The 14,992-nt window shown below is 39.2% G+C and overlaps 1 protein-coding gene across 10 annotated transcripts in view; it reads left to right on the top strand.

Moving 5' to 3' along the window:
• ROCK2 (Rho associated coiled-coil containing protein kinase 2) overlaps positions 1-14,992 on the top strand; it is a 442,704-nt gene that overhangs the window by 273,086 nt on the left and 154,626 nt on the right. The window lies entirely within an intron of this gene.

Below are 14,992 nucleotides of genomic sequence, written 5' to 3'. Positions count from 1 at the left end.
CTTTTCGCTCTTTCTTAAGAACATAAGAAATTGCCATACTGGGTCAGACCAAGGGTCTATCAACCCCAGGATCCTGTTTCCAACAGTGACCAATCCAAGCTTCAAGTACCTGGCAAGTACCAAAACACTAAGTAGATCCCATGCTAGTAATAGCAGTGGTTATTCTCTAAAACAATTTGATTAATAGCAGTTAATGGCCTTCTCCTCCAAGAAATTATCCAAACCTTTTTTAAACCCAGCTACACTAACTGCACTAACCACATCCTCTGGCAACAAATTTCAGAGCTTAATTGTGTGTTGAGTGAAAAAGAATTTTCTCCGATTAGTTTTAAATGTGCTTCTTGCTAACTTCATGGAATGCCCCTAGTCCTTCTATTATTTGAAAGAGTAAACAACCAATTCACATTTACCTGTTCTAGACCTCTCATGATTTTAAAGACCTCTATCATATCTCCCCTCAGCTGTCTATTCTCCAAGCTGAACAGCCCTAACCTCTTTAGCCTTCCCTCATAGGGGAGCTGTTCCATCCCCTTTATCATTTTGGTGGCCCTTCTCTGAACCTTCTCCATTGCAACTATATCTTTTTTGAGATGCGGTGACCAGAATTGTACACGGTACTCAAGGTGCGGTCTCACCATGGAGCGATACAGAGGCATTATGACATTTTTTGTATTATTTACCATTCCCTTCCTAATAATTCCTAACATTCTGTTTGATTTTTTGACTCCCGCAGAACACTGAGGTGACGATTTCAATATATTATCTACTATGACGCCGAGATCTTTTTCCAGGGTGGTAGCTCCTAATATGGAACCTAACATTGTGCTACTACAGCATGGATTATTTTTCTTTATATGCATCACCTTGCACTTGCCACATTAAATTTCATCTGCCATTTGGATGCCCAATTTTCCAGTTTTGCAAGGTCCTCCTATAATTTATCACAATCCGCTTCTGACTTAACTACTCTGAATAATTTTGTATCATCTGCAAATCTGATTACCTCACTTGTATTCCTTTCCAGATCATTTATAAATATATTGAAAAGCACCGGTCCAAGTACAAATCCCTGAGGCACTCCACTGTTTACCCTTTTCCACTGAGAAAATTGATTATTTAATCCTACTTTCTGTTTCCTGTCTTTTAACCAGTTTGTAATCCATGAAAGGACACCACCTCCTATCCTGTGACTTTATTTCCTTAGAAGCCTCTCATGAGGGACTTTGTCAAACGCATTCTGAAAATCCAATTACACAACATCTTCTGGCTCACCTTTATCCATGTTTATTAACACTTAACTTGACAATGCTTATGCTTTTTCCTATTTTCTTCAGATGGATCCTTCTTATAATTTTTGAAGGATTTTTTTTGGCTAAAATAGCCTCTTTAATCTCACCTTTTAACTATGCCGGTAATCGTTTTGCCTTCCTCCCACCTTTCTTAATGCATGGAATACATCTGGACTGCACGTCTAAGATTGTATTTTTAAACAATGTCCATGCCTGTCGTACACTTTTAACCTTTGCAGCTGCACATTTCATTTTTTTTCTAATTATTTTCCTCATTTTATCATTTTCCCTTTTGAAAACTGTGTTAGAGCTGTAGATTTACATATTTTCCCCCTTCCAGTTGTCAGTTCAAATTTGATCATGTTATGATCACTATTGCCAAGTGGCCCCACCATCATTACCTTTCTCACCAAATCCTGAACCAATTCCTCCATGAAGAAGTTGTTTATTCCATCCAGGAATTTTATATGTCTAGCATATCTTGATGTTACAGTTACCCAGTCAATATTGGGGTAATTGAAATCTCCCATTATTACTGCACTGCCAAATTGGTTAGCTTCCCTGATCTGTCTTAACATTTCATCATTTATCTGATCATTTTGGCCATGTGGACGATAGTAAATGCCTATCACTATATTCTTACCCAACACAAATGGGATTTCTATCTATATAGATTCTACTGAGCATTTAGTCTCTTGTATGATCTTTATCCTGTTGGACTTTATACCCTCTCGGACATAAAGTGCTATACCTCCACCAAGTTGATCATTCCTATCTGAATCTTCTCTTCCTTGTTCCTGTAAGCACAGGAAAGCTTTTCTGTCATTCATGGAAACCTGTGTTGCTGGAGAGGTGCTGAGAAGAGGCCAAAACAGCACAAGGAGTCCCCTATGGGCACATTCCCCCTTGGAGCCAAAGAAAAGATTGGTGTTGGCACAGGGCTTCTCTTGTGTTTCACCTTGATACTGAGTAGGAGGATTATCTCATTGGGAGCAGTCCCATTGTCTTCATGGTGTGGAATATCCCCATGGCATCGAGCCATTTATTTTGCCCAGACCCTGGCTGACCAGACCACCATCTGTGTCATTTGCACGAAGCTCATATTCTAGGACACAGTCAACACACACTGTGTGGCACACCAATGTGCTGTCTATTGTATTTGAGCATAGCACTTTCTCACATAAGACCAGGAGTCCTGCTATTTGAGCTATGATGGAGGAGATGCTGCTGGCAACATCCATTCAATGGGAGTTGATGCAACATGCATGGAGTGCCCAGAATTGGTCACTGCATCAACACATACAGCAGCAATGGTTTTTCTGGCAACCCTTGCTGAGGATGAGCCAGTCTAGGTTTCTGAAGTTGTATCTCCTTCAAGTCCTATACAGAGGATCTCACAGCCAGTTGGAGCTTAGCTACTGAAGAATTTCTGTGTCCCCTTAATCCCTGAAGACCAGAGAAGGAGGTTAGAATCTAACCTGTCCAGATGAGGGACATTTTCCCACATGGTAGGACCTCCCCAAGTACCACGCTAGTGCGTAAATCTCGTCAAGAGCTTCCATTGTTGGGAGCAAGTCCTCAACAAAAGGGATAGATTCTTCTCTAGGGGAGTCCGTTCGCAAATCAGAAGGGGAAGAAGGTAGGATTCATTCATTCTGAGTTCCTACCAGATGTTTCCTCTCAGTCCAGTGGAGATTTCCTTCTTAGTCTCCTTCATCGTCAGGTTCAGTATTTCCATGTGCTCAGGGAGAAGGAAGATTCCATGGGGATTCTTTCAAATCCCCTGCTGGACTTGCTTCAGTATGCTATTTCTCTGGAGGAACTCTGCTTCTCCAGATTCTTGGATAAGCTGGCAAAGACACTATCATCAGTGTAAGGAAGGAAAAGGTCCCAAGAACAGACGTCTTCAGGCTTCTTCAGCTCTTTCAACCTCTAGTATACTCCACTGCTATTCTAGTTTGTAAACTCCTCAAGGACATGCAGATGGATGATGTGGCAGACATCAGTATTGTGCCTTATAGTAGTCCAGAAGCTTGGCCTAAAGTATAGAGGGTGAAGACCTCCATGGGGTTTAGGATAGTCTAATTACTGCACCACTCTATGTTGGTTTAATCCTCATTGAAATATGCTTATCACCCTCATGATCACACTAATACTCCTCCTGGGAAGAGAGTTTGATGCATTTGGGGAAGTACTTCCAGGAAGCCTTGCTGCGTTCCCACATTGCAGCTCCACATGGTGCAGTATTCATATGAATGTGTACAAAAGCTAAAGTCTTTGATGAAATTTTCAGACCTAGAGCAGGCAGATTTTTGAAGAGCAGTGGAAGACATGAAGAAATGTGAGAAGCATCTCATCCGTTCCATTTACGAAGCTTATGATATGGCCAGAATTTTGGTCTCTTCAATGGAAGCCCAGAGACTCATGTAGTTGCAAGCAAGTGGCTTCTGAGAGGATATGTAAGATCCATCTAGTGTAGTTAAATCACAAGCAGATTGTGATAAATTGCAGGAGGACTTGTGAGACTGGAAGATTGGGCATCCAAATAGAAGATGAAACTTAATGTGGACAAGTGCAAGGTGATGCATATAGGGAAAAATAACCCATGCAGTAGTTACACAATGTTTTAAGTTCCATATTAGGAGCTACCACCCAGGAAAAAGATCTAGGCGTCATAGTGGATAACACATTGAAATCGTCAGCTCAGTGTGCTGCATCCATCAAAAGAGCCAACAGAATGTTAGGAATTATTAGGAAGGGAATGGTGAGTAAAACGAAAAATGCCTTAATGCCTCTGTATTGCTCCATGGTGAGACCGCATCTTGAGTCCTGTGTAGAATTCTGATTGCCACATCTCAAAAAAGATATAGTTGTACTGGAGAAGGTACAGAGAAGGGTGACCAAAATGATAAAGGGGATGGAATGGCTCCCCTATGAGGAAAGGCTAAAGAGTTTAGGGCTGTTCAGCTTGAAGATGAGACGGCTGAGGGGGGGATATGATAGAAGTCTATAAAATCATGAGAGGTCTAAAACAGGTAAATGTGAATCAGTTATTTACTCTTTCGGATAATAGAAGGACTAGGGTGCACTCCATGAAGTTAGCAAGTAGCACGTTTAAAACAAATCGGAGAAAATTCGTTCACTCAACTCACAATTAAGCTCTGGACTCTGTTTCCAGAAGATGTGGTTAGTGCAGTTAGTGTAGCTGGGTTTAAAAAAGGTTTGAATATGTTCTTGGAGAAGCCCATTACCTGCTATTAATCAAGTTGACTTAGGGAATAGCCACTGCTATTACCGCATTAGTAACATGGGATCTACTTAATATTTGGGTACTTGCCAGGTACTTGTAACCTGGATTGGCCACTGTTGGAAACAGGATGCTGGGCTTGATGGACCCTTGGTCTGATGCAGTGTGGCATGTTCTTATGTTCATCTTAATAATGTACCCTGTACAGGGGACAACTTGTTCAGTAACGAAGTTCAAGAGACAGTGACTCTGATTAAGGAGCATCAGTCATCCTTATGGTCATTATTAGCAGCAGCAGGGGCCACCTGTCTCCTTTTCCTACAATCATCCATTCTTCCAAAGGTGCCCCTTCCTCTCTCTTCAGCATCATTGAGCTCCTCCCACTCTTCAATAGATGCTTGCTTGAGGTCAACAGAGGGACAGAAAGCGGCATCAGCAAAAGACACAGCAGCAGATGCAGCCTAAGCCCAGGACCAGTTTTTGATGACTTTGAGACCACTTTCTCTGGTGAACGGAAGAGTTCACTCCTTCCTTTTGGAATGACTGTGTCACCAAGGGCTTGGGTCCTGAAAATTGTGGAGCATGGCTACCGCTTATGCTTCTTTTGCCCTCCTTTCGTCTTGGCAGATTTCAGTCTTCTACTTTGAACCTTCTCAATATGCCCAAATGCAGCTGGAGGTGGAGTTGCTCTTTCAGCAGAAGGCAGTCAAGCCTGTTCTTTCTCAGGAATGTGGCCTTGTATTTCCTAATCTCCAAGAAGTCAAGGTGATTTTATACTGGACTTGCAAAGACTATAAACAAGTTGTTGGCTCAGGAGAGGTGCAAGGTAAAATCTGCCAGAGGACTCTTCCTTTCATTTAGCTGAGGTATTGCATGTGTGTTGAATTAGGTCTCTTCAGTATCCAGCTGAATGTGTATTTACTCAATGCCAGGGTCTGACTGAATCATTCTCTGGGTTGCAGCCATTTATCCTGTGAATTGGCTCCTCCCAAGATTTAATAGGTTATATTCCACATATGGTATCTAGGTGATCATTTAAGGACTTCTGTATTTTGTTCAGATGAGGTCAGCTCTGTAATAGGATCTTTTTAGGCAGTGATGTAGCTAGCAGTGAATGTTCTGAAAACACAATAGTGGGTAATGCTGGCAATTTTCCTGCTGTCAGTGCTGACCGAACAGGGCATTGTCTTGCGCAGGATATAAATATTTAAAATAAACGAGTCAAGGTTTTTGTGCCTTTAAATCTGCAAACAACATAGTGATTATCTTTTGAATATTCAGTTTTCTGGCATGCTTATTTTAAGTTGAAAGGATGGACAGGTCACTTAGGCAGTCCTGTGACATGGTGATCCTCAAGTAGTTTTTTTTAAAAATAAGTTTTAGTTTACAGAATGTCATTGTTACAGGTATCATCAAAATCAGCAGAGAGGCAATGCAGATCTCAATAAAACCTGCTGACAGGGCACAGTTTTCTATCATAAGATTTGCTGCTATTTTTCTAAATCCTTTTAGAACAAGGGCCAGGGATATTTATTCAAACCTCTGCTAGGGCATAGATTTTTATTTTTTTTAAGCAGCTTCTTAGAACAAGGGCCAGCAGCAAATGGTTTTTATTCAAACCCTTACCAGGACTTAGATATTTTTTAAACAGCAGCTCTCTCTAATCTGACCAAAGGCACTCACCAATTCAAGAATAGCTTTAACCCTGCCTGCCTCTAAGAAGCTCAGTCTTAATCGCTGCTGTCAGTTGTTTTTCTCATGAAAAGCAACGCTAGCCACTGTGGCGGATCCCAAAGAATAAATCCAATTCCTTGTCACTCGCAGTGATAAATGGTGGCTTGTATCAAATCTTTCGTATGCTTATCTCAGCTGTTGCAGTACAGAGTTTTGCTTTCATTCTAATCAAGTGAGCCCCAGTATAACTTTTCAAAACGGCAGGAAAATTATGAAAGCTCCCTGAGCGGTGAGTCCTACTTGTTTGTATATTTTCAGTGGTTTGTTAGCATTCCTGTTTATTTACAGTCAATGACGTAAGTTCACATAGAATATTTAATGAAATGAAAACAAACTTGTAGCGATGGCATTCCATAAATGTACAAAGGTACAGAAGGTTTTATTTTACACTTTGCTTGTTTCTTTGAAAAGCTCTATTCAGGGAGGAATGTTTTTCTTTTTTTGGGGAGGTGAAAGGGAATCTTTACTGACTGGAATATTATAAAAAAAAATCAAATAATGTTTCACTTGCTTGCTTAAACAGTGGAATAATAATTTTACCAAAAACAAGATTGCTACAAAATGTAATAGTGCCTATGAAGAAATCAAGGCTACATTTATCGCATTTTAGCTTTTGCACTACAGCGGTAAACTTTTAAATCTCGCTGCTCCTGGCTAGCTGGCCCAACTGGTAGCTGTAGCTTGTTATGGCCAAGTTATGCTCTGCAAAAGGTTAATTTTTATTTTTTTCAGGCCAAATGCATCCACACTGAGCAAACAGAAATGTTGCCAGTAAATGCATTTTCCTTAAGGGTGAAAGGAGACAATCTGCTTGCAACATAGTTTTCAGCAATCTAAAATTTAAATACCTCCCCCCCACCACCTTCAAAACGTAATTACTAAGGAAGTGCAGTTTGGAGGGCGAAAAGAGGTTTAGGCACCCAGCTCACTTACTTGGCATGGGGCGAGCAGGCACTGCCATACCTCATTCCTGTCCAACTACTCCCGGTCTGATCCAGTCTGTGTCCAGTTTAGCAGCTCAACACCTGGGAGGTTAAGTTCTTGATGCTTTTCATCCCACCAGGACAGAGGTTTGGGGAGAATCACTGCAGGATCGCTGTGGCTCTACTCAAGAGCCTGCGCTGTGAGCTCCAGTGGCAGCAACAGTATCCCAGTGATCAGCTGGCCTTGGTTTACACCTGTTATGTCTCCTGCTGGGCTCTGCAGGTTCATTCCTACACAGCCTCCATCCGTGCCTTATCAGCATCCATGCCGCTTTTCCTTTATATCATAGCCACGATTGCAGAACTAGATGGGGCTGCAAATATAATAGTAGATCTCCAGGTGGTTTTCTCCCAGTTTGTGGCTGTGGGGCGAGCGCGTGGGACATATGTTTCATATGTTTGCAATAAGTGTAGGGTTTGTTTGTTTTAGACAGATTTAATACTCCTCTACTGCACTGGACAGCAGTGGACATCTCCCCACCCCTTTTCACAGATGGCCCCAGGCTGTTTGCTGGACTTGCTCATTGGTAGCTATGCTCTTGTTTTTATATGCTCTCATTTAGCTTGCCAGTCAGTTTTTTGTGAAGAAGGTATTTTTAAAAATCTAGACTAATGCTGAAAATCCCAGTGGCTGAAAGCCAAGCCACCTGCCTCTGGCTTTTAGAGCCACCAATTAAAATCCTGGCTCAGGTGCATAAATTGATCTACTCAGTCACCCTGGTCCAATGTATTATTGAGACAGTGTGCGAGTAGGCTGATACAAAGATCCTTTCAATAGCATTTGTTGGATGTCTCCTCTGTTCATCAGACATGTCTTTCTGTTACTAGCGAATATGCATTCTCAGTAGCAACACCATGTCCATGTAACTCTATCTGAAATTTTGCAACAGTTTTAAAAATCTTTCAGAATACAACTCTGCGATGGCACTGTTTAAACTGGCTTATGATTTATAATTGAAGACATTTTCTGATTCTGGTTTTCTGTATTGTAATTTGATTTATTATGCATGTTTGTTCTGTACTTTGCCTAGTGCTTAATTAAGCAATAGGTAATTAATACATTTTATAAAAAGTAAAGTAGGTGGTGCCTCATTTTACCACATGCTGAATGTAATATAGACCCTACGGTAATGGAGTGGTTCTGGCAGGAGCTTACAGAAGCCTAACTCAGGTCACCATATTACTTCATTTGTATTTTCAGGCCTAGACAGTATCTTGCCTTACAGATTACCTCCCATATCTTCCAGTTACTTCTGGCATGAGCAAAAACAGACAACATTATCACATTCTCCCCACCTCCTTTGACAATAGTGACTCTGTTACTGCTGATGATGACTGGACATGCCCTTCTAGTTTTTTGACCAAATCCGGTTTAGCATTTGTGGTAGTTTCCTTCAGTTTCATATCCCTATGGCCCACTATTATCTGTAGCTTCGGTGTCACTATCTGAATCTTACCCTGCAAATAGCTTACTTGCTAAGAATTAGCTTTTGTACCAGGTGAAGCTTCTTAATCATCATATCTATTGCTTCCTCAGTAATTGGTTCCCTGGTATCATTCAAAACAGAATGCTCAGTTTCTTGACACCTTGGCAAGTCAAACATTTTTTGGGTCAGTGCATAACCTAACTCTGCATTCAGACCTGCTTGAGATTGCTGCTGGATACTGCTATACCACTGTGCATTTTACTTCAATGTTGAGCTTCCTCCATCAGCAAGTAATACCCCATGATGCAACTGGAGCATTCAAATGCAAAATTATCTTTTTGCAAGATGTCTGAAGATTACATTCAAGAATGGGGAGTGTTTTTATGATGTTACCGGAAAACAGGGAAAAAGTTCTGATAGAACTGGGATATTCAACGATAAGGCAATTTGGAATTATACACCTTTCAGGTTATTGTTGTAGGGGATGGGTAGGAATGAATGTGGTATGAATGTCTGTGTGAATGTTTGATAAGAGAGCTGTTCTGCTCCAGCTGATCCTGTTGTTGCTATGGAGGCTGTCAGTCCCCCATAAAACAGTATACACACCATCCAGCTAAACTTCCTTCCTGCTTTAAAAATACCTGCTTGCCTAGCGGGCCCACTGGCAAAGGGTCATGGCAAAGCGCTTTGTCCCTTTGTTAGCCCGTTTGACATTTGGATTCTTGTTTTTATGTTTAAAAGGCTTTTTAAGTATTAATTTGGGACTAGGGTACAGATCTACAGTATATTGATGGCAGGTAGTAAGGGGGCATACTAATATCATGATCTGTTCTATTAAAAAGAAGGGAGATGTAATTTTATCTCTAATTATGAATCTGAAACTTGATTTGCTTTTATTAAGTAGGCATTCTGAGTCTAGGCAGTATTTTAATTTATTGGGAGGTTTTATTAGAGAAATGCTTTCAGTCTGAGGTTGGGCATGGCTGTAATAGTTTAACTGTGAAATAGTGGGATTTGATTTTTGCTTTAATTTATCATCCTCCAGAGTTTGAAGGATGTAGAGATAATGCCAGTTTTAGACTATAGCATTACCCTTTGTGTGAAGAGTAATAGTATTGTTTATTGGTGAATTTAATGTACATCTGAATAGTAAGCCTAAGATTATATATCAAGATTTTTAAAATTATTTTATCATCTTCTAGCTTGAAGCAGATTATTCATGTTCCCATACATCATGTGGTAACAATAATTCAGAGGATTATTAATTCCAGAAGAGTTTGTTAGAGGTTTGGTCTCCGATGTGTGAGTTGAGTCTATACATTGGGTCTGGTCATTTCTTATTGCTCTTTAACTTTGTCCTGGAGGCAGTGAAATTGAGAAGTCCTCTCTTGGGCCTAAAAATGTATTTTGCAGAGCGACTGAACTGAAACAGTTTAGTGACGAACGAAAGACTTATCAGGATAGCTTAAACTACGAGTCCACTTGTGTATTGGTTAACATTTTCTATTTCATTGATCAATGTTCTTGATAAAGTTGTCCCTAAGAGAGTTCTGTCTTCTTATCAAAAGCATTCCGGGTGCCATGGTTCAGTAAGAAATTAATTCTTATGAAATGGGTAATGTCAGGCTCAGAGCTGTTGGCACCACAAGGAAGTGTTGCTTCATGCTAGGGCTGCTTTATAGATCTGAGTTCTTAAAACAGAAGGACATGCCTATAGCTAAATATCTATATTTTGAGATGTTGGATACTTGTGACCCATGCTGGGCTCAATGGACCTTAGTCTGACCCAGCATGGCATATCTTATGTTGTTATCTTTTGAAAAGCTTTAGCCATTTTGTCATTGGTATTTACTTTTAGACTTGGAGCCCAGGCATATTTTGATAGCACATTTGAAAGTTAAGATATACTTGTAGCCATTTTTTGAGCCAGGGAAGGTGACCATGTCAATCAAATTGGCTTATTAATCACACCACAGAAGTCAAACTCCTCTCCCAATATATAGCAATCTAGTATGGAGAGGGAAAATGTATATTCCCAAAAATATTAAAATACTTATTCAATATATGTAAATAAAGAGAAAGGTATCATAAAGTTAAAGTGCCTATTAGTGTCAATCCACTGTCTCCCGCCCTTACAGGGCCTCAGACAGTATCAGCTCTTATGGCACCATAAATTATAATCACGTACCCACTCTCTTATACAGATATATTTTTTTGATTTTTTATGTGCAATTACTTTATTTATCGAATCTCTAAAAATACAATAATATAGATGTATCTCAATCTTAACCACTAATATCTTAGTTCAAAAATTCCCAAAAAGGTACTTAGCTCAATCACTGGTGTATCGATATAATATTTTGCTGATACTGTATCATTTCAATGAATCATAAATTGTTCCCAACACGGACCATGATTCGGCTAAATTAGCCTTCATCAGGGGATTTTCTTTTTTTCAAACATTATCAGCACGCCACGAACTCTTCATATCTCCACACCCTAAGACAACCAGTAAAATAAGTCACAACAAATTTAAAATCACAATCACACAGTCAAACAATCACACACAAGAAAACTTATATCACACAAGCAACTAAATCACTTGGGAAACAGAACAGCGTCTCATTAACCATGAAAACAGCACATTCTTACCTTCTACGGAACAAAGCTGTTCTCAGAACAGGGTATTCATGCCGACACAAATTTAACAATGGTGCCAAGGACGCTCAATACCGCCCAACCTTTCTTTTCCTATTTAAAGCCCAATGCCACTGGAAGTTTATACGTCATCACTGCTGTCAATCAAATACCACCTTTAACCAATCAAAACACTGACCAGTCCAAATCTTTATTCAGCCCCCTAGGTGCCACAGTATCAAACCAGTAGATCTATCTTAGTTCACGCTGCAACAAGTATCTATCAAAATCCCCTCCCCGAGAGAAAGGCTTAGGTTGCTCAATTACAGCAAATCTCAAATCCTCAAAAACATGTCGCTGATCTAAACAGTGTTGTACCAATGGGGCCTCTAAACGATTCCTAGAGATAGCACTACGATGTTCAACCATACATGTACGCAAACACCTTTTAGTTTTTCCCATGTACAACAATGGAAAAGGGCACCATAACCCATATATAACTCCAATTGAAGCACAGTTCGTATTTGCTTGTAAACAGAATGTTCCCCCTTTAAAATGGGGAAGAACATCTCCTGAAAAGGTTTGCTCACAAACCGAGCATGTACCACATGGGAAATGCCCTAATTTAGTAAAACACTCTGTTGCACCTTCACGGGCTTCTTCAAAACTAGAGCGAACAACCATGTCTCTAATGTTCTTACCACGCATTAAAGCGAAGATAAGCAGTTCAGAAAAAACCTCATGCAAACCAAGGACATGCCAATGCTTTTTTATACTATTCTGAACACGATAGATGGAAGGAGAAAAAGATAACACACATGCTGGGCGATTAGTCTGATTCTCCCAATTCTTATTATCAGACATCAACAGTAGATCACGATTTGCCCAGCATGCATGTTTATAGGCTTTTCTCAAAACAGATCTAGGATAGCCTCTCTCAATAAAGGAATTAATCATCTCTTTCGCTTTACTTTTATATTCATATATGTTTGAGCATAACCTCCTTAATCGAAGAAACTGCCCAGTGGGAAGATTTTGTCGTAAATGTGCAGGATGACAGCTATCATAACGTAACAGTGTATTCCTATGCATAGGTTTATGATATAAAGTAAAGTCAAAGTCAAACTCATGAATTGAAATGAAAATATCTAAATAAGGTAAATCCCCTTCACTGAAATTAAAAGTGAAACTCAAATTTAGATCACAAGCATTCAACCACTGCATGAAATTCTCAAAGGCATTAGAAGTCCCTTCCCAAACAACTATGATATCATCAGTATAGTGCTTCCACAGCTTAATATGGTTCGAAAAGGGATTAACAGGGAGCCAAGTATCTTCAAAATGCCACATATGTAAATTAGCTACATCGGGGGCTAAAGTCGCCCCCATAGCTATACCCTTAGTTTGCAAGAAATAATAACCATTAAACATGAAGAAGTTATTACGAAGGACTATAGATGCCAACATGTTTATAAATGCCACAGGTACCCGACATCCTACCAAAGACTCCTGCAATTTTAATTCTATTATATGCACAGCATCTCTCTGGGGAATGTTTGTGTACAGAGATACAACGTCTAATCAAATTGGCTTGCCATTGAGCATCCAGATCTGAGGATGACCTTTGCTTTTAAAAATAAACCCGAACTGGTTTGAGTAAAGTATAAATGCAAACAAAGGGATTTTTAAAGAGAAGCTAAACATTGATGAGATATACCATGAAAAAAAGCTTCTGTTTTGAAAGGAAAAAAGATTACATAGTTTTGAGCAGTCTTTTGTCCTATAAGAATCTCTGAAAGAAGAACGGACCTCCTGATGCAGATAATCGAAACGTGGATCCATGTCAGGGTATTAAGGCGTATATTCAGATAAGTGACTTACTTTGGACTTTGTATACAAATTTGCGATGGTTGGAATAGACTGTTTAGTTAAAAAAGATTGCGAAGTGAAGTTTGAGTTCTCTTGCAAGAAGTGTGTGTTTCCAAAGTTGGTTTTTTAACACATTTAAGAAAATACAAAACTATGAAATTATCAACAAAACTGGACTTAAGAGTTTAAACAGGATGTAACCTGAACATTCTGACTACTTGAAAGTCCTACAAAAAAGATTAAAATAGAAATAAGATTTTATATATATATAAAGTGGGTTGGAGTGGTGAAAAAAATATACAAAAAATTGTCTACTGAGAGAGTTTTTGGTTGTTTTGTTGAGTAAAGTATAAACCATCTTGGGTGGCAAGTCATTCAGATACTTGTTTACTGGTTTTTTTTAAATTCTCTTTATTTGCATGATATCAGATACAATAAAGCTGATCAGTAACATTGAACAATAAAGTATACATTCCAGAGGCTAAAGACATATATATCAAATAAAAATAAAGTTGTTACAAATACAAGGTGCTCAAACATTTTTTAAGATCATTTTTCATACACATTTACTTTTTTTTTATATTTCCTGTAGGCAGCACACGGTGTCCTCCATCCCCTTGCCCACACCAGCTCTCTGCCTCTCCCATCCCTTATCAAACATTCACACAGACATTCATACCACATTCATTCCTACCCATCCCCTACAACAGTACCCTGAAAGGTGTATAATTCCAAATTGCCTTATCTTTCAATATCCCTGTTCCATCAGAACTTTTTTCCTGTTTTCTGGTAACATTATAAAAACACTCCCCGTTCTTGAATGTAATCCTTAGACATCTTACAAAAAGATAATTTTGCATTTGAATGCTCCAGTTGCATCATGGGGTATTACTTGCTGTATTGTATGGGGAAAATCATTGAGAGGTAATTTATAATATGATCTTTGGAAACATCAGAGAAAGTAAGCAACACTCTTTTCTATATTTTTAATGTGTTTAATGTGATTGATTGCAGCAATACTGTAACAATGGAAGCTGGGCTTCTGATGTCATTGCAAGAAGGTAATTTATCTGAAGCCACGGTTTCCCACCTGCAGTAACATAAAAAGCATGTTCATACATTCAAAATGAATTTTAAAAAGATCTGATTGATAAAAGAAATGCTTTCACAAAGTCACAGCCTCTGATGATGTCATTAGACTGGTTTTTTTTTTACTGTAATAGTCATAAAGCAATGTGATTGTCATTTTAGCCCAGAAGTGGAGTTCTTATGGATTCTGATGGTTGTCCCTGCACAAAATAAATGATTTCAGTATGTAGAGATTTCATTGTGAAGTGTCTGCTGCTTTAAATAGCATTGATTATTTGTGTTGTGTGAAGTTTCCAGCTGGTCAAACCAGCAGACTGGTGTGAAACATTTAGTAGAATGAATACCTGACTTTTCATCTGTTGAAGCTTTGGAAATAAAATTAGAGCCAAGAGGGGTTTTCTTTTTTTTTTTTTTTTTTTTTTTAATTTACGTTTTTTGTGATCCCAGATCTTGATGTGTGTTTGCATTTTAGTTGCTTGGATTAGGTTTTTTTTCCAGGATCACAATCAAGTGCACCATGCCCCCAGAAAAAAGCCAAGTAAGAGGTGGGATTTAGGACTGTGATTCTGGATCTCAAGAAATCTGCTCAACTCTAAAGAAAACCACTTTTTCTTCATGTGAATAAATATTTGTGTAGCTATGCAAAGCATGCAGTAAAAGGCAAAGGTGATAGTACACTATGCCATGGCTGATTGTAGCTTGGAATGTTTTTAGTGT

Source organism: Rhinatrema bivittatum, chromosome 3 (genome assembly GCF_901001135.1).
Source record: "Rhinatrema bivittatum chromosome 3, aRhiBiv1.1, whole genome shotgun sequence".
Taxonomy (NCBI): domain Eukaryota; kingdom Metazoa; phylum Chordata; class Amphibia; order Gymnophiona; family Rhinatrematidae; genus Rhinatrema; species Rhinatrema bivittatum.
This window is presented reverse-complemented; position numbering and strand designations above follow the sequence as displayed.